This window comes from Camelus bactrianus, chromosome 7 (genome assembly GCF_048773025.1).
Source record: "Camelus bactrianus isolate YW-2024 breed Bactrian camel chromosome 7, ASM4877302v1, whole genome shotgun sequence".
Classification (NCBI taxonomy): Eukaryota; Metazoa; Chordata; class Mammalia; order Artiodactyla; family Camelidae; genus Camelus; species Camelus bactrianus.
Genome location: NC_133545.1, coordinates 75,659,025 through 75,685,318, shown reverse-complemented (window position 1 = coordinate 75,685,318; position 26,294 = coordinate 75,659,025). Strand labels below are relative to the sequence as shown.

Sequence of the window (26,294 nt, the reverse complement as noted above, 5' to 3'; positions counted from 1 at the left end):
AACCATTTCCAACTTTTTACCCTCTGCCTTCTCATTGCCTCTAAGTACAGAAGAACACACAGTTGTGCTTTATAATTATCATCATTTGCTTCTAATTTGCTCTTCAACACCGGCAATATGAAAGCTTTCCATTTCCATATCTCATTTTAATGTGATGGCTTTAAAAATAAATGCGGCCCAGGTAAAATGTTTTCTCCTGTTCATGACTGAATGTAATTATGGAGTTGGAAGCCAAAATTCCACTGGTTGTATGATTCATATCCCATAGGACAGAAAAATAATGTATATTTTCTTTAATGCCATCTTTCTGAATATTGATTTGCCGGGCCAGGGCCACTCTGATTCGATTGTAAATGCTGAAGAGTTTTGCTTTGATGCACTACCTCCTACATACAAGAAGTGTGACTTTGCAATTCTTGAAGACTAGGAGAATTTTATCAGGGCATTGCTGGGGATCAGCCAACAAAAATCTGCCACAGTAACTCTATGAAGAACAAAGCATGCTGAACCAACTGTATTTCTTTTCATGATATTACCACAGCAAAAACAAAGAAACAGTGACTTAAGTAATTTATCTTGAAATGTGGCGACAGTTTTAATGCCATTGCACACCACATCTCATCAACAAGGTAGGAAGTAAGGTGTTTATTGCCCTACTGTAATGAGGGCAGAGAGCTGAAAGGATGGAACCTGGAGGAAGAGGTGATATGGTGTACTGGAATCAGCCCTGAGGCCACACTATATTTGTATTCAACATTCATGACCCAGAATCAGGAATGCACTTACAGATCTGTAGAGAATTCTCAGTCAGAAGAGTTGTTATTACTCTTCATACCACTGACTGCATTGAAAATGACTTCAATATTTTTTGAGATACTTTAGTATCAAAAGAATGCAATTTAATGCCATATGGGTAAGCATGTAAGTGAGAAAACATTTAGAACAAAAATCTAACAGCAGACATTAAAAACTGGAATAAAGTATAATAAGATAAAAATATAGCAAAAAGAGAAAATCTTGGGAAATATTTATAAGTGTAAAGTGAATACACAATTAATAATGATTATGAAAAAAAAATCATGTTCATGAAAAGCTAAGGCTTAAGGAAAACTCCTTCCACTACAGTCTAACTACATTTTTCTATGGTTCTCTGACCATTCTCTACTTTCTTCATGTAGAATTTAAAATGCAGTGACCAGAATGGTCAGAGATGAACAACAAATAAAGATTAAAGGAATAGAAAATCAGTTCTCAAAGAAAGATGAAAGGAATGGGGTCTTTTTAGGCCTGGAGAGAAAAATGAGTAACAGGTGACTTGATTACTAGCTTCAAGTACAGGACAGATCATGCAAATGTGCTGAACAGTGATTTCCATTATCAACCAAATGAAAACAAAACAAGACATAAAATGAGAGCTTAATGGAAAAGAAATGGGTTCAAAATGAATGCTAAAGAAATACTGGCTGCACTTCAGAAAAAAATTTCTTAAATATGGAAATTATCAAACTACGAAATAGAATACTCGAAAACATTTTGGATATCATTGCCTTGAGCACATAAAAATGTTTTTTGTTTCTCATGAAATAAATAAATATTCATCACAGATAATCTAGAAAAAATGGTGAGCAAAGAGATGACCATAAAAGCACTTATAATCCCACAAGCCAGAGAGTGAAAGCCTTCAAGTCTTTTCTTTGCATGTGCACGCGTATATGTGCTTGTTTTCACCAAAATAGGGTATCTTTGTTCATTCTATTTTTTAACCTGATTCTTCCACTTAAAATTATGTGTGAACATTTTTTCATAGCTTCATCGTATTCTACTGTCCTATAAAGTTTAATTTATTTAACCAATCCCTTATATGGGGTATTTAAATTGTCCTGGTTTTGCTTTTTACAAACATGTGATGAGAATTTATACAATTAAATATTTGCAAACATATGTAATTACATTTTTGATATAAATTTCTAGAAGCAAACTGTTGAATCAAGGGTTTGCAGAATTTGAAGGCTGTTAGTAACTATTTCTTAATTGTCTTCCAGAAAATTGGAAATGATTTATACCACCACTGACAGTGAGAAAGAATGTCCTTTTCTAAAGACTCAGATATAACTGAGTATTATTTTAAAACATAATACCCTGTAAACTGGACCTACTAGCACCATTCCTATAACCCAGTCAGTATGAAATAGAGTTGAATAAACGATAAGAAATAATATTTATGCCGTAACAATACCAACATTAAAAAAAATAAATGCTATTAGAAACCATTTGAGTTGTAAGGGTTAGAAAAGCAGTTTTAGACAAGTTAACACTACATTCGTGCATTTCACCTTCGTTGTAAGGAGCACACCCAAATACCTCAGGAGGCGATGTGTGTGAGTGGGGCAGGTAGAGCACAGCAACCTGGATCCACCCTGGACAACAGGTACATCTTCTGTAATCTTAACGTGGACAGTAATCATTCACATCATCAGAGTCAAGAGCTTTGTAAGTACCCACTAGGAAGATGGCTTAGCCAACACACAGACACTGTTTCTGTGGTCTTTTCCTGAACATCTTTTTGACTTCAGGTAAGAAGAGTATAATACCATTTTCTTCTTAATTTGGAGGTAAGCGTTATCTCTTTCAAGAAGCTTTAAAAACTTTTTAGGTAAAAGTGGAACTTATTTCCAAATTCCAAACCATGAGACAAAGACAAAAAATTTTAACTAGTTCAGGTGTTAGCAAATAAACTGTGTTTTGCACTATTATATTTCATATACAACACAGAAAGTAATGTGCTATACAGTTAGAAAACCAGATCTACAGTTCTTGTGGACATGAACAATTCTGAATTAACTGTTTCAATATTCATAAAATCTCAATAATGATAATGTGAAGGTTTGATGATTCATGTATATTTTCACTGGATCATTTTCTTTATCAGTATCTTTAGAAATCTAATTTCCACCCCTTTGACGAAATGCATTTACAATAAGCAGACCACAATCTGTTTATTTTAAAGTCCTTTCAGTTAATTCGATCCACAGCACAGTACAATTGATCTAATTTATTGTTCAGAAATCCAGTTATTACAGCCAGAAAAAGAAAAGAAAAGACAAGACAAAGGACAACAACCATCAAATCAGCTATGCTATAGCTAATTCAATAGCAGAGTCTAGACAGAGCCGTGGAATAAATTTGGTTTTCTTTGAGATTTTCCTTGAGTTACAACCTTTCCTCTTCCCTCTGTTTCATTTCTTTTAACATACCTGAGCCCTAGGCTGTATCAGGGCACCCGGCCTAGAACCTCTGAACTCATGGTCCTTTATGGTGGACTTCAGAGAGAAGCAGAGCCTGGGAAATAGAGCTCCCAAGCCCCCAGAAGAGAAGGAGTGAGTGGCTTGTTGGTATGACTTGCCGTTATGTTTAGGGGATGGAGCGTATCTTCAGTTCTACAGTTCACAACATATAAAACCACATGCCAAAAATTTCATTTAGATGGAGCTCCAAATTTTATTAACATCTTTTTTTGCTCTTAACTTCACTTCTAAAAAAGTTTGCTTTCAGTTTAAACCACATTAGCAATTGTACAGAGCACTAACTGCTCCCAAGTGACTGGAGCAGTTTAGTTGACTGGTTTTGAAGGCTTCATCTTACTTAATAGCTTTTAAATTAGTAGAATGAATGTTGTTGAAAGAAAAACAGCATTAAAGTGGTGTAGGGTATTGGCTTATAATTTTGTAAGGAGTCTCTGCAAGTATATGTATGATTAACCAAGGAATAATATTTGAAATTCATAAGGATGCACCAAATGAAGAAGTATGTTCCTCTCTTTAGTCTTTCCTTATTTCAATCAGTACACATTTACTGAGCACTTTGGCCAGATGCTGTGATAAACCCTGGAGGTGTATTAATGATAAAGATGAGGAGGCCAGGAGATAAATACAAAGTTTCTATATAAAATGACAAGAGTATATACCAAGGTATACACCAGGTAAGCTAGAGGATAAAGCCTCTGGAGGTTTAGGGTTAGGTGGGGCAGGTTTGAGAGGGCATCTAAGGGACATGTGACACTTGAAGGATGACAAGGCACTTGGAAGGTCAACAGGAATATCCCTGGGAGAGGAGGCTGGGAGACATAAAGGAGCACAGAATGTTCAGACAACTGCACACAGTCATGTATGAACAGAAGAGAGGGTTTATTCCACGGGCAGGGATTTGCTCAAGAATTTCAGGCTGGTGAATGATCTGATTCGTGTGTAGAAAAGTCACTCAGTCTTCCCTGGGGAGAAAAAGGTGTGGAAGAGGGAAAGACGTGAGGCAGGGGGACCAAAGCGGGCTAATTACAATGGTGCAGGTGAGAGAGGATGAAAGCCCCAGGCAGCCCAGAAGTAAAAAGGAAAGAGAGAAGGTGGAGGATTTAAGAGATAGCACAAAACCTGCAAGGAACTCATCCTCTATAAACCTACAAAAGGCTCAGTAACGAAATTGTAATTGTATATAAATATAAATATATTTTAATATATATTAGATATATAGTTTCACCAATTATCTTTTTGTTAACCTTCATAAAGGTAAGAAGTTAACACACTTTTGGCTTTATAAAGCAAAACTCGTAAAGTAAGAAATACTTTACAAAATCGCAAATTAGGCTGTAGCAAACTCTTTCTATTTTATTTTTCCAAATATCTAGTATTGATTTCCATTTAATGAGAAGGGATCCCAAAGATACTGATAAAATCAGCAGGCTGCTGAAATAGATTGCAAGAATCTATAGAGCCCCCTCAACTATCTCTTAAAAGGACAAACCTCAAGAACCTTGTCACAAAGACTTATGGTCACCTGTGGGATCTCTGAGGCACCAGTATCTACCCACATTCCCATTTCTTCTTGGACTGAATCAGTCCATGGAAACAGCCATCCAATCAGGGATGATATACAGCCAATGTTTACCCATCCACCTGTGCTGTGCTCATTATTAGGATTCAATGCTCCATTATTCTGTTAAAGAATTCTTTTTTTTAAAAAAAGAATTTTTTTTAAACTTTGAATTAAATTAAATTATTTATTTATTTTGTGTGTGTGTGTGTGTGGACTTAGGTTTTTATTTATTTTATTTTTAGAGGAGGTCCTGGGGCTTAAACCCAGGACCTCGTGCATGCTAAGCACACACTCTACCATTTGAGCTACACCCTCCCCCCTGTTAAAGAATTCTTTAACAGAATAATACATTTACCACATTTGGAAAAATAAAAGTTGTAAAACATCTCTAATCTGTTGGTTCATTTTGTTATTTTCTTTATTTCCAGCAGTATTTTCTTTTTCCTTCCACTATTAAGAAAGCACTATTAAAATATACTGGGATCTCTTAAGGCAATTTACCAAATTCTGTATTGTTTGGGGGTTAAATGTGATTATAACTGCATGCGGTTTATTATCTTGCTTCAAAATATGGATGAGATCATTAGTTTAATGATTTAAACCTCCCAATAAAAAGAAATTAACGTAGCAGATTGAGCTAATTCATCTTATTACTACTCACCAGGCCTCTTTGGGGAGGGGAAACATCCTGTAATTAATGATACAACATTGGTGCGCTGAAAGCTAACACAAATACAAAGAATTCCCTCATTCTCTTGAAGGCCTTTCTCCAAAAGCCGAGAAGCCAGTGAGACTGGCTGGTGGAAGAACTTTCCAAGGCCTGCCAGGGTGATACTAAGGTAGTTGCTTAAAGGATAGTAACAAGTGGGTCATGCTTCATTGTAACCTTAACAAGTTTCTTCTCTTAAGAGCAAATACGAACAAAAATGTAAACAGTGCAGGTTCGGGATGTTTAAAAAAATTATTTTGAAAGCACATTGATTATCAATCACTTCATTTTATAGCAAGAACTCTGCTAAGATGAGTAGGGAAGTTTCGATTCATTTTGCAAATGAGGAAACAGGTAAACAAGGATTACATGGTTTTCCTGAGATCACCCATTAAGTTGATGGCAAAGGGGAGACTGGATTCCAAGTCTCCTGACTTGCATCCTTGTATTCTTTTCCTCACAAAGTGGTTAAGATGACACTACTCCCCTCAGGGATAAGGTAAGGCAATTAAAAAAAAAATCTTTCTAGCCATGTTTTCTGCCATCACTTTCAGAGTAAAAGATGACTTTCATTCCTCCTCCACTTCATTTGAGCTTCCATGAGTTACCGTACCCAGAATGCCCAAATCTTATACCCACTGTCCTCATGGAAGGAAACTCATTGAACATTTTTGGAACTAGTCCTCAAAGGAGAAACAGATGAATACACCTTTCCATTTACAAATGTACTTAAATGTTCTGTTGTTAGCTTAGAATTGATTGTGGACCCATTTTCATCCTAAGACCTGGCATTTCTAAGCATTCTTATTGCCCAGGGAAAAGAAAATTTTATTAAAAATTGTTTCCATGTTCAGAGAGTGAAGCATAAGCGAATGCAACAAATGAGGATTAAAATTCATTTCAGATTAAAAGATTTTGGACCAATTATCTTCTACAGAAAGAAAGGAGATCTGGAATAAGGAATAGGAGTGGGTGACAAGGAGGCCTCAGGGCCTGATGGTCTGACAGAACACATGGGGATTTCTTTCCAGTAATGGAGGTCGTGGTTGATTTTGTTGTCATAGATATACCCATAACCACAATGATGAAAAGCTGCATTTTATACTACTGTGAGTTCACAAAATACATCCACAGTGATTTGTTTAATCCTCACAAAAACTCTATGGGGCAAGTATTATTATTATTTTTGTCCTCCCGTTAGAGTTTAGAAAACTGAGAATCAAAGCTACATCTGCCGTAAAAAAAAGAGACTTGGCAAAAATCATTTGGACTTTGGGCACCTACACTTGCCTCACCCCCCATGCCTAGTTTTTCTGACTTCCTTAAAATCCGGATCCTGGCTTCTCACATGGCTTCTGTGCCAGTCTGCAACAGGTTATGACTCTGTGATTCAGGGGTCCAGACTATGCTATCAAAATGAGACTCTCCACCCTGGCACAGTGGCAGTGGAGATGGCAACACTGGGACATTGGAGCCAAGAGATGTCTGAGCAGGGTCCCGGCAGGTTCCCAGCAGTGGGTGCCACTGGAGGGAGGAATGACCAGCACTTTCCGCACCGCAGCCTATCCTGTATTCAGTTTTGCACACTTAGGGAAGGATGCTAATATTGAAATTTATGTCTGTGCTTTCCTTTTCCCCCTTTTTTATTGGTGTGTGCAGGAATTCTGTAGGATGGTAACCATAGTAACAGCAGAATAAGAGAAATGAGATTTCACCTCAAAAATGCGTATCATAGGTTGTTTACTCAAAGTGGCAGATCTGCTCATGCTCATAGATGAAGACAAAGCCTTCTAACGTGGCTTCCTGTTGGCTTTATTGTTGTTCTACCATGTACAGAGCTACCTTTACATTATGCATGTGTGTGTGTTTTCTATTAATAATGTTCAAAAGGAAATTTTACTTTTGGGGCTTGAAACCTATGAATCTTCTTTATGAAATGAATTAGCAATGTTTTGTTCTGACACATAAGTAAACCTTGTAAACGCATAAAACATGCTGTGGGAAGACTGCTTTTGTTTTTCCCCCTGTCGATCATACTTGATGACTATAAGAATGGTAATCAGATCATCTACTCTTCCATTCTCACACCCCTGGCACCTAGGCTACCCGGCAAATCACCAGTAACAACCAGGGTCTCTAGTCACAAAACAGTCTGCGGGATGATTTCTCCAGGTTCCAGGGAGACTGAGAGATGTTTAGAGCAGGAATAATGGAGTGAACAAAAGGGACTTTGTTCTTTGCATACGCCTTTACTTTTAAGTCATCAAGGGGCAGATGATGTCTGAAAAATAACTTGGGATAGCGCATAAGAACTGGAAAGTTTATAAGAACTGAGACTAAAATTTTTCTAGGTTTCCCCTCCTTCCCTTTCCAGGAATGCTTTGTATTCACATTCTGAACGGACTGCTCCACGCTGGCCCAGAGGGCAGGCACTGCCCCTGTCCACCAGTAGTGATGATGAGATACGTGCTCAAGGGCATGTATTCAATTACATTTAAGCTGAAGTAACACGAGTTAATGGCTAAACACAGACTCTGCAACCAGCAAGTTTAGAACTATGGTTCCTCTACTTATGAGTCCAGCTATGTGATTTCAGATGATTAGTTTATCATCCTAAAGTGAAGAAATAAGTGAGGTTTAAATGAGATAATGTACATGGAGTGTCTGGCGTGTACTGAGAACAAAAGGAAGTGAAACACTGCTTAAATAAAAGTGCCATGAAAATCCAAAGAAGATAGTGACTAGCTGGCTGGTGGGGGTAGAAGAGGAAGAGATTAGCCTTCCCTGAGGAGGAGATGTTTGAACCAGAGAAACACTTTAGGAGAGAGAGAAGTACAACGGAAACAGGGGGACATATTGGGAAACCACCTGGAATCTTGGCTTCTGCCTCTTGCTATGGATTTGGAAAGACAAACGGACCAAGCAAATATGATCTTTTTGAGGATCATGGAGCAGTCTGCATAAAGGAACTGGGGGGGCATGGAAGAAGCAGGGAAGATTTTATTTATAGTGGGATATGGACATGTGAAAATAAGAAAGGAGTTCTAAGCAGGGAAAATATTATAAACAAAGAGGGATGGGAACACAAGAGGATGAATGAGGAATATGTGGCAGGCAAGGTTTTGAGGCATGGAGGGTATAAGCAAGCAACAGAGGGGGATGGTGCCTATCTGTTGCATGAGTGAATGAATGCGTGGGAAATACAGGCTGGGACCAGATGGTTCAGGGCATGGATGCTGAACTAAAAGATTCAGATGTGATACTACAGGAGGCACTTATGTGAAAGCATTTTGTAAAATAATTGATACCAATTATAGCTACTATTGTCTATATCATTTCATGATAATGAGAAGCTGTTAAATTTGTTGAGCAAAATAATACAAGCCTCACTATATGCTATAGCAGTGCTACCTAACAGAAATATATTTAAGATCATATGTGCAATTTAAAATTTTCTAGTTTGCATGAAAATATGAAATTAATTTTAATATATATCAGAATATCATATCATTTCAACATGTAATCAAAATTTAAATTATTATTGAGATATTTTACATTATTCTTTCAGTATTAAGTATTCAATATCAGTATGAAGTCAATATCAATGCAGTATGTATTACCCTTACTGCATATCTCAGTTGGGACTAGCCACGTTTCCAGTGCTCAGTAGCCCCCTGTGAGTAGTGGCTCCCTATTGGATAGCACCGATCTCTATGGATACTGTAGAGAAGAGACCAGGAGAGATTACTCAGGCGATGACTGTGATAGCCCAGGAGAGAAGCTGAAAGGGGCTGAACTTGGATGACGGTGATAAGAACAAAGAACAAAAGACAGTTGCAAGAATTATTGCAGAAGTAAAATCATTAGCCTCTGAAAATTAACTTGACACTGAGGTTAAGGAAGAGGGAGGAGTCAATGCTGATCCCAGTGACTCCAAGACTGAAGGGTGGGGGCATCCGCAGGAGTAAGAACATGGCAGGAGCAGCCAACTTGGTCTGATGAGTTGGTTGGTGGGTTCAGTTTTGAAGGTGCCTGGAGAACAGCCAGGTAAAAAAGGCCAGCAGTCTCTTGAAATGCAAGAGCTCCAGAGAGAGGAGATGGCTCCTGAGAGCTAGATCAGAAGGTCATCACATGGAGGAGATACTAAAACTCTGCTACTGGGTGTATTTCAGAGGTAGGGAGCTTTAGGGAAGAAGAGGTGAACCAAAAATCAAAAATCCCACCCACTCTTGGAGGTGCAGGTGAGGGAAGAAGAGAAGATGGGGAAGGAGCAATCAAAGAAGGCCAAGGAGACCTGAGAAAGCCCTGTGTCCAAGGTGGAGCACATTCCACGAAAGTAGGGGTCAGATTCTGCAGAGACTGGGGAGGATAAGTACCAAGACTTGGGAGGGTTTTTAAGAAGGTCATTGGTAACCTTTGGGAATCTAGGACATAGTTGGAACAGTAGACAACTATAAAGGGTTAAAGAGCATGTGGAAAGTGAAGTGCAGCAGTGCACATATATTACTTTTTTAATATAGTTGAAGAATAAATAAATAAGCAATAAAGAATTGCTTAAAGGAGAAAGTGAAGGTTTGATGCTTTGTCTTTTAGGATTAGTGAGATTTGCCCCTCTTCACAGACTCAGGAGAAGGATCTGGTGGGAAGGAGGGGTGAAAGAGTGATGATGGATGGATGAAGGGCCTCAAAGAGGCAGGACTAATGATGCAAATGGAGGGAACAGGTGAAATCTACATCATCCTGTAAGACAGAAAAGGAAGGGATAGAGGGTAGGTTAAGATATAGTCATTTTAAATTGGAAAGTAAGAAATTTGAGGGCTCTCACAAGTCATACACCCTTTAAATTAGTGGATATGGTAGTTAAAAATGAATGTGAAAGCAGAATAGATTTTCATAGAATTTACATAAGAACCAGAACCATATCTTGAATATTTATTATTATACAATATTTATTAAGCTCTTCTGCGCTAACTGGATGAGGTTCCAAATGGAAAGCGCAGCCAACACAAGAGTTAGCATATGCCAGGCAAAGCCTGAAGACAGAGCTATTGCCCAATACTCCTCATAAGGTACCATTTCTTTGGTAAATTCAGTATGGTCTAGGGTCTGATCATGCTCTAGGTTCAGGCATGCTCTAAATGAATCCATTTCAGAGATAACCAGTTGGCAGCTGAAACATTGTCCCAAAAATGAGTCAGTAAACAATTTGGGGCAAGTCAGTCTCCTCTTTGCCCAGGGAAGGTCCAGATTCAAGAATGTTACTATCCTGTTTCTATTATAGGAACTTTGAGGCTGTTTCCTGTTAACTTCTTGTAAATAAGAAAAGGGAAACAGTTACTTAACCAAACATTAAATGCAAAAGCAATATTTAGAAATAAAATCCAATGCATTGTGTCATGGTTATTCAAGTGTTCCTATAGTTCTCATCTGTTGGTTTAGAACTTATGCTAGGACAAAAAAAGAATTTTTAATTGTTTTAAAATAAATTAAATCCTGCTGAATCAGCACATACAAAAGGAAGGAAAGAAACATTCAAATCCAGTTACTTTTGACCACACAAGCAGTCCAACACTGGCACACACATAAACACATGTCTTCTTAGAATATAGACCTAATTTTTGTATGACTTTTGAATGAGAATATTTGTTAAAAATGTGAGAGTAAAATTGTGGATTGTAAATTGGTAAGCAAAAAAAAATTTTTAATTGGAAACTTTGTATTTTGTGTTCTGTGCTGGTTATTTTAATTTGGATGGGAAAACTTTTTATTGATTATTTTGGACAGAGTATTAAAGTGTTTAATTTGGATGATACAAACACAGACTACAATGGAAATCACTTTTAAATGTAAAAGAATTATAATTCTATACTTTTCCTCATTTTTGCCTCTAAATGAAAATACCTAGAAAAGAACGTAAATATAAAGCAGCTAGAACATACCGTGATCTACAAGAGGAGATGTATACCTGCGCACACACTACAGATCACTGAAAGTTTGGCTGGAAGGGATCATTTTTCTATCCCACTGCCCCCCAGCTGTATATTCCGTAGGGGAAGTAGAGTTCTGCCAGAATTCCTAGCTAACGGACTGCTGATGTAAAAGGTAAATCTATGAAGTCAGGATAGAAATGAAACACCAGTGCTGCATATCTGAGTCTCTGGTGCAATCTAAACCCTAGGTTATCTTCCAGAGCCACAGCTGGAGTGAAGCCCTGGGCCCTGCTCTCTGGGGTCTGCTTTCTTGGATCTGAGCACCCACAGGCATAAATCCAGGGCCCCTGGGATTTAGATACCAATCTTAACAGGAACGAGTTCCAAATGAACTCAGCATGTAAACGAACTCTTATGTAAGTTCTGCAAACCCTGGAGGGGTCACCCACACGGAGCAGTAGGACGAGGCATGAAGAGGACCAAGTATGGATGGCTGTGGCTATTTAAACTGCAGCTCCATACAAATGCCTTAAAATAGGAGGTGGGACCCCAAAAGGAAACATGTGAGAGGAGGAGACAGTGAATTCCAGAGAGTAGTGCTTAGATAGAAGAGGCTCAGTTTTTTATATTATACATTATTCTATCTGGAAAAAGAATTAGAGCAGGATTTTTGGCAAAACATTCAGTTTTTCCCCGCTTGTTTTTCTGGTCATTGCTATTACGTCTTAAACATATGGAGAATTATTTTTTTTATTTTAGTGGCTTTAGGTCTTTAGGCCCTTTTGTGGTTTTCTATGAACCTGGTGGAGAGTGGAGAACTCAAAAAAAAAAAATTTTTTTTTTAAGGCTGCCTAATGTGACCAGGGGGAATTCTTGGATCTGAGTATGCAGGGGCTGATTTTCAGATATTCTGCCAGAGGTCAAGCAGAATTAATGTCCCCATGTGTCTGCCACACCCTCTGATTTCTCTGGAGAGGAATCATTATTTATTTGTAAATCTCTTATCACTCTACTGGGGTGAGCTTCCACGTAAAAGTCGCTTGGTAGTTTAGAAGCAAAAGGAAATCCCTAAAAGGATGAGGGAATGTTGATCACTCATTTAGGGGGTAAAATAATTAAGAGAAGAAGGATAGGCAGGAATGCCTAGTTTCTCAAGAAAAAGAAAGTAGACTGGTAGAAAGGTTAAAAGTGGGACTGATCATAAAATCGTAGACACTATCTGAAGATTAGCTACAAAACCTCCTAACCAGGGCTTGGTGATGAGGCAGACACCAAGCTCTTGGTGCAAGTCCTTCTCCAGCCCCCACACTCTCTTGTAGGGTGGTGCACACTTTTTTTTTAAAGACTCTCCTGAGAAGCATATATTAATATTCTGGGCCACAGTGTGAGGGGTGGCAGGAAAAGAAAAAGCTTAGGGCATCAGCAGTGAGGAAGCTGTAAACTGCACAACTATGTGCACACAACCACATGGAAAGTAAGAGTGAGCTGATCCTCCACAAAAACTGCTCATCTCCAAATTATCCCAGTGGACCAGAGGGTTATATCTACCTGGATTTGGGGAGCAGGATATTTGTCATGGTACTATGGTACCACATATGTCACATACATGGTGCTACGTTACATCATCATCTATGGTCTTCAACAGGCCAGCTTCCCTATCCTCACCCTTCTCAATGCCTAGAGTTGAGTAACCTGTGGTTTATTCCCACCTCAGGTTCTGAGTTCCATCTTACTACTGACATGTGGGGATGAAAGAGCCCAAGGGCAATTATCTGGACCTTGTGCCCCTACTCTGGTGACCATTAAACTGATTTATTAAACATTTACTGAGGCACACTAGATGGTGAGGGCACAAAGGTAAGAGAGGATGTAGTTGAGGATTTGAACTGAAATAAAAAGGATGAATAGACCCTGGGCTCTATCCTGAGTTACATGCAGCACCTGCTGTGGAATTTGCGGAGCACAGTGCAAGTGAACATTCAGGGACCCTTGTTCAGAAAGTACAAAGGATTTCAAGACAGTGACAATATAGCAGTAAACTATGTGGGGCCCCTTCCAAACGTGAACACTGTGACTGCACACTGTGCTGTGTGCCCAGGAAGCCAGCCCTGGTTATACGGCATTGATCTCTCTGCCTTAAATCCAGTCTCCCAAAAACTCAGAACATTTTCCCAGCTGCCACTCATCCTCAGTGGAGACCCTGGATCCTGCTAAGTGCTGGCAGACTTTGCTGCCTGCCTGGAACTTTGCTGCATGCTCTGGACTCTCAACACACTGCTTCAATGCAGCTGGGGCTCCCTGATACCACACTCCTACTGGAACTACCCTGCAATCTGTTGCCATGTGTCTTGACACCCTATGCAGCCCAATCAGCTGGACCTCTTGTCATGGTCAGATGGACTTTCTCTCTTCCCTTGACCATCTGACACCCCCCTGAGGAGATGAAAGCGTAGGTTACAGTTCAGGTCTTGGATCTTTCAGATTCTTAGTCAGGCTCTGGAGGTGAGAGAGAGAGATCGTGCCATCATTCCCTATGCTGAAAAGAAAATGTCCCAGGATCCAAACCTTAAGCCGACCAGATGAAAAGCAGGGTGACAGCCTTCTTGGCTCTTTTATACTGACCACTCTTCCAAGGAAAGTACATCAAAGAAAATAGCATTGTTCCCTAAAGGTCCACAGGGAGTTTTGGTACGTACATGGTCATGTCACTTAGAATTTTCCCTTTCTACTCTTGAAAATCATCCAAAATTGCACTCAATTTTTGGCAAAATTAGGAGAAGAAATTCTAAAATCTTTGTAGGGGTTGCCAAAAGCAATCAAGTTCACTCAGGAGCTGCCTGGAGGAAACTGGAGAGAAGCCAAGCAGAGATTTCTATGATAAGAACTTTTGGCTGTGGGAGGTCTCCGAAAATAATGACAAAAACACACTTTCTGAAGTCAAAGGGCCCATTCCAAGGGGACCCTGCCTGCCACAGTGGGAAGGAGCTCACCTGGTTTATTTCAGAGAAGCAAAGGAGAACGAACTACAGGACAAAGCATGGAGACTAGCCACATATACAGGAAGCCGCCTGCCTTTGTGGCAGCCAAGAAGAGAGCTGTAGGTTTGTGAATCTCAGTTAGCATGCATGATTACCCTTGCCCCTTTCTGCCATCAATTAAAAAAAAGATAGAAAATCTACAGTGTCTATTTTTCATATATGAAATACAGGAAGCTATCAAAGGGATCTTCCCAAATCCCCAAGATGCTTCCACAGGAACACTTCACCAAACCTTTAAAAGGAATATAATTGCAATGCTATTTAAGCTGTTCCAGGGGAAGACAATAAAAAGAACATTTCTAAATTCTCTTAATACAGTAAGTATAATATTAGTATATAAATATGATAAAAAAAAAAGAGTACACACAAAAAATTCCCAAACTGTAGATCAATAGATCAATATCACCTATGGATGTCAATGTAAAAATCCTAAATAAAATATTAGTAAATGGAATCCAACAGTATATTAAGGAATAATGATGAAAGGATGGTCTAATATTTAGAATTACATTATATCATTCACTATACTTGTAGTTCCAAGAAAATTAAAACATCCGATCATCATCATTTTGAATTTTTTTAAAAAGAACGTTCCATGAAATGAGAAGTCAAGATACTGCCTTTGCACGATAAACCCTATCTCTCTTAGTGCAAAAGTCAACATCACAGCTAGGAACTGAGAAGATGGGAATCAGACATGGGAGACACAGTTTACATTGTCTTCATGATGTTTAAATCACATGAATGAATTGTCTATTAAAAAATGTGTTACAAAAAAAGACCTTATCATCAGGCCTTCATTCCACTGCTTACAACCCCATTTTCACCTCTGGAGACCCCTTCTACACGTGAGGGGTCTTAAATCCTCTGCATCATCTGCTTCAGAAGAGAAGAGAAGAGAGACTTCAAGAAGGTAAGTCCAAAAGGAATCAAGAAGCCAAGGAGATCAACAGGAGCACACTGCCTGTGGACCCCAGAGCTTTTAGCCTTGCCCCTCTCCCATCATGCTTTACCCCCAGCTCTTTGGTCCAGGGATGTCCATGCTCCGAGAGATGGAGTGAAGGAGGGAAGGTGTCTCTATGTGAAGTTGGGGTGAGTAAGGTGGGGGGTGAGCTTTGAGACCTCCGATGTCACTAGTACCTGTCTGCTCAGTCCTGCTTTCCTTAACAATTCAGAGCCAGTGGTACCATTCAAAACCTGATGGAAGAACTCATCACAACTAGATGAGTTTTCTTAATAGAGAAAGGACATAAGAACTTTTAGAGCCCCAAACCACTGAAGGAGTGGAAGGGGGAAAAGAATTAAAACTTCTCATCTCCAGGCCTATTATAATTAATAAGATTTGAAAATCACAAGGATTCCATGTAAAAACATATCAATAAAGTTGCCACATGGACCAACTCTTCTCATTTACTTGAATCAATATCTTATGTAAAATGACTGCATGCCTAAAATATCAAGTTTAAGAATTTACTAAATTACATGGAAGAACTACAAATATTTCAAAATGTGTCAAGAGTATCTCATCCACATTTTACTTCTACGTCTCCTTTACATGATATACCTTTTGAGGGGAGACAAATAGTAAAAAAAATTCTGGATAGCTTTAAAAGTCTGTGGATCCAATACTATAGTGAATAGAAGTGGTGAGAGTGGGCATCCAGACAAGAAAAAGAAATAAAGGGGATCCAAACTGGAAAAGAAGAGGTAAACTTGTCACTATATGCAGATGACATGATATATATAGAAAACCCTAAAGGCTCCACATAAAAACTACTAGAGCTGATAAAAGAATTCGGCAAGATAGCAGGATACAAGATTAACATACAGAAACCAGTTGTATTTATTTACACTAACAGTGAAATATCAGAAAAGGAAAGCATAGAAACAATTCCTTTTAAAATCTCATCCAAAAAAATAAAATACTTAGGAGTAAATCTCAAGGAAGTGAAAGACTTATACACGGAGAACTACAAAACATTGACTAAGGAAATTAGATGACTTAAAGAAATGGAAAGATACCCCATGTTTTTGGATTGGAAGAATTAATATTGTTAAAATGGCCATATTACCCAAAGCAATCTACAGATTTAATGTGATCCCAATCAAATTACCCAGGACATTTTTCACAGAACTGAACAAATAATCCTAAAATTTACATGGAATCACAAAAGACCCAGAACTGCCAAAGCAATACTGAAGAAAAACAATGAAGCTGGAGGAATAACCCTCCCAGACTTCAGACAATACTACAGAGCTACAGTAGTAAAAACTGCATAGTATTGATACAAAAACAGACATATAGATCAATGGTACAGAATAGAGAGCCCAGAAATAAACCCAAAAACTTTTGGTTAATTAATCTTTAAAAAAGGAGGCAAGAATATATAAAGTAAACTCAAAATGGTTTAAAGACTTAAACATAAGACAAGACACTATAACCCTTTTAGAAGAAAACATAGGCAAAACATGATCTGACATAAATCTTAGCAATGTTCTCCTAGGGCAGTATACCCAGGCAACAGAAATAAAAGCAAAAATATCAAACGAGACCCAATTAAACTTATAAGCTTTTGCATAGCAAAGGAAACCATAAGAAAAACAAAAAGACAACCTATGGAATAAGAGAAAATATTTGCAAAAAGTGAGACTGACAAGGGCTTAATCTCCAGAATATATAAACAGCTCACATGACTTAATAAGAAAAAAACAAACAACCCAATCCAAAAATGGGCAGAAGACCTAAACAAGCAATTCTCCAATGAAGACATACAAATGGCCAATAGGCACATGAAAAAAATGCTCAGTATCACTAATTATCAGAGAAATGCAAATCAAAACTACAATTAGGTATCACCTCACACCAGTCAGAATGGCCATCATTCCAAAGTCTACAAATAATGCTACAGAGGATGTGGAGAAAAGGGAACCCTCCTACTGTTGGTGGGAATGCAGTTTGATGCAGCCATTGTGGAAAACAGCATGGAGATTTCTCAAAAGACTGAAAATAGACTTACCATTCCACTCCTGGGTATATATCCAGAGGGAACTCTAATTTGAAAAGATACATGCATCCCCAATGTTCATAGCAGCACTATTTACAAGACATGGAAACAACTTAAATGTCCATCAATAGATGACTAGATAAAGAATCTGTAGTATATTCATATAATGGAATACTACTCAGCTTTAAAAAAGAATAAAATAATGCCATTTGCAGCAACATAGATGGACCTGGAGATTGTCATCATAAGTGAAGTAGGCCAGAAAGAGAAAGAAAAATACCATATGACATCACTTATATGTGGAATCAAAAAAAAAAAAAAAGACAAATGAACTTATTTACAAAACAGAAACAGACTCACAGACATAAAAAACAAACTTATGGTTACCAGTGGCAGAAGAGGGTAAGAAGGGATAAATTGGGAGTTCGAGATTTGCAGGTACTAAGTACTATATACAAAACAGACAAACAAGTTCATACTGTATAGCACAGGGAACTATATTCAATATCTTGTAGTAACCTATAATGAAAAAAATATGAAAACAAATGTATGTATCTATATGTATGACTGAACTATTATATTGCACACCAGAAAATGACACAACATTATAAACTGACTATACTACAATTAAAAAACAAAACCAAACAAAAAAAGTCTGTGGATCATCAATTTTAAAACCTTGTTCTTTAGTTAAGAAAGGCCATTACAACTGAACATAAAATGTATGAAATGGTAAATTAGAGTGGCAGTTATAGTGATTCAGACTTTTTCAGCTTAATCTCAGCCAAGAACAGTTTATCAACAATTAATTAAGCATCACCACTTACCGGAGATTGTTTTCCATCCTACTTTAGGATAAGAAGGGCATCTAAGGGAGCAGAATCAATCTTCCAAAACCAATCAGGAGTAAGAGTGAGAACAAACGACTGGTTCCTGTCCTTTGATCAGATGGTGGAGATGTCCCACGCTTTTGTTTTGATCACAGTGAGCACATTTTCACAGAATTTAATGACTTCCACCTCTTTGAAGTCAACACCTCAATTCTGCGATCACTTCAATCTCTCTGTAAAACCGAGGTTGAAAGTATCCCTGTGGTTCCACATGTATCCAGATCATCAGGACTCAAAGTGCATCCAATGTGCTTCCTGTATTCCATGTACATTTCCCTATGGGCAGGTAATAAACACCGTCCAACAAACTAAAACCCGGATGGAGACTTGGCTCTGTGAAGAATGAGCTGAGCATGTCTTCCAGATCTTCTCCATTCCTCAGCTTGGACCACAGCCAGCTCATGAGCTGCCCGTCAAGAGGGGACATACCTGGGGTGGGAAAGATGGCAGATGGCACACTGGGCAAGCTGTCAGCTGCCTTTTGGATCTTAAATCTGTTCAGTGTTCATGAGATGCAAACAACTGCTGTTTTTGGGTTTGAGAGGGTGGCAGGGAGAAGGAACAAGAAAGGCAGGATCCTCTTTTATCCCCATTTGCGAAGAATGACTGATTCATTCTGCCTATGACACACATTGCAGCAGAGAGAGGATCACAGGAGTGTAAACACCTAAGAGACTAAATGGACAGATGCAATTTAAAGGAGAGCTTTGCTGACCACGCCATTGACAGGACATCTATTCTGGGTGAGAAGAGTGGCTTGAAAGAGGCTCCTCCATCTGGGCAAATACATCACTGGCAGCAACCCTCCAAAGCCCCTTAATCAGGAAAGTCTGGCTCCAGGAGAGGGTTTCCAGATGACCTGGTGTGGCTTAGATTGAGTCCCTAGCAGCAGAGCCTGAGCCAAGTAATTTTGCAAGTGATTTATGAGGCATGTTCGTTCTTAAGAGACAAACTTGTAAGGAAGTGAGGAAAGAGGGAGATGCGGGGAGAGAGAGAAAATAAGGATGTAGTTCAACTGAAATGTAACCTCGACCTGGTCACCTGGGGAGCTCTAGAGTGAAAACAGCAGGCACTACAGGGTTCTTTCACCCTGCAGAAAAGACGCTGGGTTTTCGTACCCCTGTCTCAATCAGTCATCAGTTACCACCCCGAGAGGAGGGAAGCATGTAACCATTCAGGCAGGCTTATTGCCCTCCAATAAAGGCAATTTTCTAGTGAAGGGTACAAGTGTGAGCCCACAGCAGCCCACACTTTTGGAGTGAGAAGGGTGGATGTGTGCAGAGTTACAGACGTGGACAGGGCATCAGAAGCTGCTACTACACAGTGGCGCATCCTAGGCTGCAAGGTCAACCACTTAGTCTTTGAGCTGATATCCTTTCTAAATGATCTATCTTCATAAGCAGTGGCTCTTCATTCAGTGCTTGAAGTCGGGTGCCTTATATCTTGTATTCAGGAGACACTTATGAATTTCAACTTCCCATTATGCACAGTGATACTCTCTTTCATGGACACACTAGCCCCTCACCAGCTCCCATGCCCTTATCCTCTTTTCTGATCCCCAACCTCCAATCATATTTGCTTTTCCACATTCTTCTGTACTCATGGGACTTCCCATGCCCCGTCCCCACTGCTCCTCACTGGTGGCATCCATGCTTTATAGATCGAAGCACAAATAACAAGAGCCCAGAACTTTTCCCTCAGACAACAAGGAGACTCCTTGCAAAGAGTATGGATCTCCACAAAATTAACGGAGCTTGGTCTCTGGGTTCTGAACTGCCATTTATACATATCCAGGTGTACTGGAGACCTGTAAGTAATTTTGTGTGGCTGGAGCCTCGGCTGAGGGAAAGTCAGAGGGGAGGCAGGAATGATGAGCAGAGAGCCTGATGGTGGAGGGCCTTGTATGTCCTTATTCAAGGGCCTTATCCATGGAAGTGTAGAATGTCTGTGTCAGAACAGCTCTGCATTTCATAGGTGAGAATCATGTCACCTAGGAAGGCTAAGTGACACAACTGACCAGTGACAGAAATGAGACTAGAGTGCAGGCTTCCTTGCTTCATCCTGGTGTCCCCCTCAATAAGTGGCCCTGTAAAAGGCCAGGACTAGTGCTTTATTTCATGAATGGGTAAGTCTTACACTTCTCTAAATAAATCAGAATTCCCAACACCTCACCTTCAGCCACTCTCATTTAAATGCCAGCCACAAGAATCTACTGATAGCAATTCCTGATTTTGCCCACGGGTTATTCAAGATTTCATTACTGTTAGCTTATTTGCATATAGAATACCTGTTTTATGCATGGCCTTGTTCTGGCCATAATTTCAGCTTTGGGACACTCTATGTGTAGAACAATAGCAGGATATGTTCCATAATTTGTTATTTTTTTGCAGACACTTAACTTTCTAACGAAGTGATTCAAAACAGCCCACTTTGGAGAGCTGTACAAAGAAGCAACTCTCAAGTTGGCAGTTGGGCATAAGTACAAATGTTCACACCTCACGATTACACATCCTTGAAAAAGTTTCTGAGAAGAATCCACTCCAAATTGTCCAAGTAGAGTTGTCTATTTTCTCTTCTAATTCAAATACATTTTCCCATTTCACAGAAGGGAATTTTCTCTATAACTTTTCATCTGCAGTTGAACAGGGCTGTCTGCAACCAGCTACGCACAACTAAGCACTAATTTCAGTGTTTTTCCACTTTATGCCTTTTGGAAATTGGGGAGGTGGCAGGGGGAGAGGGCGATCCTTTGTTGAGCACCTGCTATACATCTGGTACTAACTAAATGACTTGCATATTAGTAATCTCATTTGATCTTTGGGACAATTCAGTGAGGTAGAGTCATTATTCTGATTTTATAGTTAAGGATAGAGCCTCAGAGAGGTTAAACAGTTAATCACAGATCCCAGAACACCAGGATTCACAGTGGGGCTGGCCTTCCTCCAAGGCTCTAATTTCCCTCCTACAATGCTTTCTTCTCTCCATACTTGTCTCCCTGACAGAATGCTTCAAAATTTTATTTGGTATAAACCTGTGATGAGTAAATACCAAACATTATCACCTTCATCCAAAAGTTTCCATCTTCCGTTCTGCATGAGAAGAAATGAAACCTATTTTCCCAACCTTACAGATTAATTTTGATGAGACGATCAACAAGAAAGTCCTAGAAAATAATAAACAGCTACACAAACAGGAAGCATTAGTCCATGTGTGGTATACTGTGGTGGCTGGGAGCAGAAAATAGATGCTGGAAGGGCTCAAAAATTTTGCAGGTTTGGCAGACACGGGAAGTCTGGGAAGTGAATAAATTCCCCTCTCCCCTCTCCAGGGCTGCTGAATATCAACAGAAGTGGAAGAAGCTTCAGGATGACCCCTCAAAATCTCGGGTTAGTTCAGGGGTGGTGTAGAACTAGCAGACCTAAGAGCCCCTAAGGGACCCTTCAGAATGATCTTTAGACAGTTAAGTGCCTGAGGAAAATAATAACTCCTTGATGAAAACTGTTAGTGCTCCTATGTTAGTGCTCGCTGGGAAGGACATATGGTGACTAGATGTGGGTTAGCTCACTGCTTCCTCTCATTTCAGATAAAGGACCTACGGGCTCTGGGAGCTTTCTTCCAGCCTGAAGTCCTTCCCCACCACATGAGCCAGAGCCAGCAGCCAAGCCCAGCCCCAGCCAAGCCCAGCACAGTGCCGACTCCAGCCCAGGCAGGTTTCCTTGGAAGTGGTCCTTCTCAACAGTGGAGAGAAACCTCCCACCACAGCACACATATGTCCTTTCCTCAGTCACTCGGCACAGCTCTCAAAACTGTTTTAACCAGATTATGGTCCCCTAATCTGGTTCTCAGTCAATGATGTCCTGTTACCACCCTACCCTCAGTCCGTGCTCACCATCTCCACAGGGACATTCCTGCTACACCCAGGGAGCACTTTATTGTGCATGAGAGTTAAAACTAACAATTGAGAGTTAACTGTGCAGCAACATACCAAAGGGTGCCAGCAACTCAGTAAGGCTCCTTTATTAGTAGCCTTTAAGTATTTACCTGGGTTTCCCTATGTATGACTGAAACATTATGCTGTATAGCAGAAATTGATACAACATTGTAAACTGACTATGCTTCAACAAAAAAGAATAGTGGAAGTCATTTACACACACCCATTTCCTCCAACATCTGGATCATAATAGTACAAAAGTCAGGAACAATATCAACAGTGAACATCATCTGAACTCTAGTTTCCCAATCTTTTTACCAGGGCAGTTTTGCCACATTATTTTGCTATTGTACATCTCCTGTATGGTTTCTCCAAGTCAGAAAATCTTTGATGGGATTTTATGTTTGTTTTATTTTTCTGTAATAATCATTAACGAAGAGGCTCCTTCAGGCATGCCAACTTTAGATGGAACTAGCTAGATATCTGCCAATGAAAAATGCTTGACGGAACATTAAATAAGTGTTTTCAGTAATAAGCAAATGTTACCACTCCAATTTCTCTAAGCTCAGTAAGCACAGTTTCAAGATATGCTACACTCAGGCAAGAAGAACAATTACTTCTTAGATAGACTAGGGTCAGTGAGAATATCTGTTACGAGTTTTTCCCAAAATGAAGAAGCTATAAAAAATCGGCAGAAAAAATTGGTAAATTTCACGTATGGCATTCGAGAAAGAATAGAAAACAAATCATTCACTATTATCTAGTCATGGGGTCTAGACAAGCATTTCCTAAAACTGTTTTGAGAAAAACTACTGTGTACTACTACGTTTGGAAATTTAGCACAAAACAAAATCAAATGGGTTCCTTTATTGCAGGACTTCTCAGAGCCTTTGTGAACTGTTAAATCACCAAAACAGAATTATAAGCATGAATGTTTCACAAGCATACTTAATCACAGAGCCCTATCTGTAAGACATGATTTTTTTTTTAATTTAAAAATTTTAAATTGTGGTTAAAAACACATAACATGAAATCCACCATCTGAAACATTTTAAAGCGTATGGTTCAGGGGTATTAAGTATATTCACATTGTTGTGCAACAGATATCCAGAACTCTCTCATTTTGCAAAACTGAAATGCTATATCCATTGAACAATTTCCCCCTTTCCCCCTCCCCCCAGCCCCTGGCAATCTTTCTACTTTTGTAAGCTTTTCAATATACCAAAAAACAAGAGTTTTCAAGTAATATGCCAAGAAATTCTGGTTTAGTTAAAAGATCAAAATCATCAGGACAGAGGTTGGAGATGGTTAACCAAAAATATTTAGTGGTTTTCTTTGATGATAATGGGTCACATCTTTTTGACTCTCTCTCTGTATCATTATCCCATACATCTCTATTGATTATCATTATTCCCATGAATTTCAGAGAATAAAAACTGGGAAATATTGTTGAGATGTTATTAGAAGCAATGGTTTCCATTTGTACTAAGAACTTAAAGAGTGCAAGCTTCTAGCTTACAAGGGGTGTTTTATGTGTAAAGAAGAATTCCCAGGGAAGAGTATCATTAAACTGACTGTATTGTGTCTCTTCTCATCTTAACACCCTGCAGTGACTCTCATGGCCTAAAACATGAAGTTCAAGCTTCTTTGCAAGGACTCTGTGTCCTCCATTATTTGGTCCCAGTTCATATTTCTAGTCTTTTTTCTCAATACTCAGTGCTTCAGTCATCCCACTATTCCCTGCACATTGTATGCTATCTTTAGATCCCTGTGCCTTTATCTCTTTTATGATTTTATCTGGGCATGTGCTTCTCCCATGTTCTCCACTCAGGAAGAACCTACCTTCTCTCTCTGCAACAGGAAAGAAAGCCTCTCCATAACACCTCGCTTGTGTTTTCTCAACATATATTTCATCCTGTTGTTATATCCCTTATTCTAGAGCCACACAGTCTTTGAAGTCAAGTATTATTTATTAATCTTTTAATTTACCTTAGCCCTAGTATAGTGCCTTTTCATAATAAACACTTAAATATCTGTCCAACTGAATTAAACTGAATCCCAGAATAGACCTTCTTTGAAGGTCTTTAGAAGCAGATTGAATTCTAATTGTTCAGGGATGACTTACATCTGTGACTTCCGGAAGGCAGGGGATGAGCTAAACTGGGCTGGAATGATTTTCTTGTACTGTGGTGAATTGGGGTAGAAGAAGAGGTCTTAGGATTTATTTTATATGACTCCTTGCTGAGTAGCTCCCATGTGCATCCTGGCTTGGGATGCTTTCTTGCTCCCTGATAGTGGCAAGTTTGAGGGAAGCGTGGTGATGAGCCTGTGGGCAAATAGTACACACTGAGAGAGAGAGAGAGAGAGAGAGAGAGAGAGAGAGAGAGAGAGAGAGAATGAGAGAGAGATAGAGAGTGTGTGTGTGTGTGTGTGTGTGTGTGTGTGTGTGTGTGTGTGTGTGTGTGTCTAGGTGGGAGAAGGAGGATGTGTACATCATGCACCTTTATACTTTTCCCCCAATAAATGTTTTACTCTTTTTCTTGTTTCTTTTAGTGAATGGTGACTATGAATGGTGACTATCAAGGACCATTTTTCAGAAGAGTGTCAAACTCAATTTTTAAAATATATTTCCTTTAAGATTTATGTGCTTACCAATGCCAGGCACTATTCTAAATGCTTGGCATGGGTATCCAATCTAATCCCCACAAGGAACCCATGAGACAGAGACTGTTTCATTCTAATTTTACAAACAAACAAACAAAAAAATGAGGCACAGAGTGGTTATGTAGTTTGCCCAAGGTCACCCAGGAGAGAAGGGATTTAAACCAGGCTGTTCTGACTCCAGAACTCAAGCTCCTTACCACTTGTGTGGATAGAAAGGCACAAAGTCAGCATTGAATAAACACCTGTTTTCTTGGCAAATAGTGGAAACTACTGATGAGACAGGAAGAAGATTATAAGAACCAAGCACAAGCGTGTTAAAGCTTTTATAATGTTAATTGACTTGCCTGCCATTTGCTTTTCAGTCTATAGTAGACACAAGTTTAAAAAAATGTGGGGTATATGGGTGTTCCACTGAAAAATCCAACTGGGAATAATCTGTTTAAAGAAAATCTTTATTGTCATTAAGAGAAAACTTTAGAAAGGCCAACCGTAAATTGCACGGGAAAATATTTTAACAGGTTGAAAAACTTATGTTTGAAAAAAGCATGTATTCCCTCCAGGTTTCTGGTTGTAGTTTTCACCACAGACAATATGTTGGTTGGATTTATATTTCACAGACTATGTCAGTATAATTCTGAGGCCATGTGTTTGAAAACGGTTCTCCATTTCACTGCCTCTAGTTCCACAAAGAATAAAATCTTAATTTTATTAAAATTACAGCTATTTGAAATTAGAAATACCTTTTATTAGGATCATTAATATTTGTTATTCATCTCCTGGAGGGTCTAATGAAGAAGGTTCCTGTAATGTCACATCAAATTTTATTTTGATCAGGCTCGAAATCCTCAGTCAAGGACTGGATTGTGATATTTTACAATGAAATTGCATTTTTTAATTAAAAAAAAGCCAGTGTCATAAAAAAAGGACTGTGTTAAATTAAAAGAGACATAAGGGGTAGTAACCAAATATAATGATACTGGTTTGAACAGACCAAAAAATGTACAGAAAAATATAGGGCCAACTGGTAAAATATGAATATGGACTTGACTTAGATGAAACGGAATTTTACCTAAATGAAACAGAAATCATTGGTTGAAAAAAAATAAAAGATTATATAATAGTGGGCATATTAGGATAACGTTCTGATTAATTAAAAATGAATATTTGCAAATACTCAGACACAAAGGGATCTGGAAACATATGAAGGAGAATGCCACAGTGATGATTTCTGATAAGTAGGAATGTGATATTTTATTTTACT

The 26,294-nt window shown here is 38.9% G+C and overlaps 1 protein-coding gene across 9 annotated transcripts in view; it reads right to left on the bottom strand.

The window, feature by feature from the left end:
• The window catches only part of LHFPL3 (LHFPL tetraspan subfamily member 3), a 554,580-nt gene that overhangs the window by 331,366 nt on the left and 196,920 nt on the right, over nucleotides 1–26,294 (bottom strand). Inside the window, exon 4 of one of the 9 annotated variants that reach the window (XM_074367631.1) lies at nucleotides 18,376–18,867. The exons of the other annotated variants lie outside the window; for them this stretch is intronic. The gene's annotated coding sequence lies outside the window, so the exon portion shown is untranslated. The remainder of the gene's footprint in view (nucleotides 1–18,375; nucleotides 18,868–26,294) is intronic. 9 annotated transcript variants of the gene reach the window in all.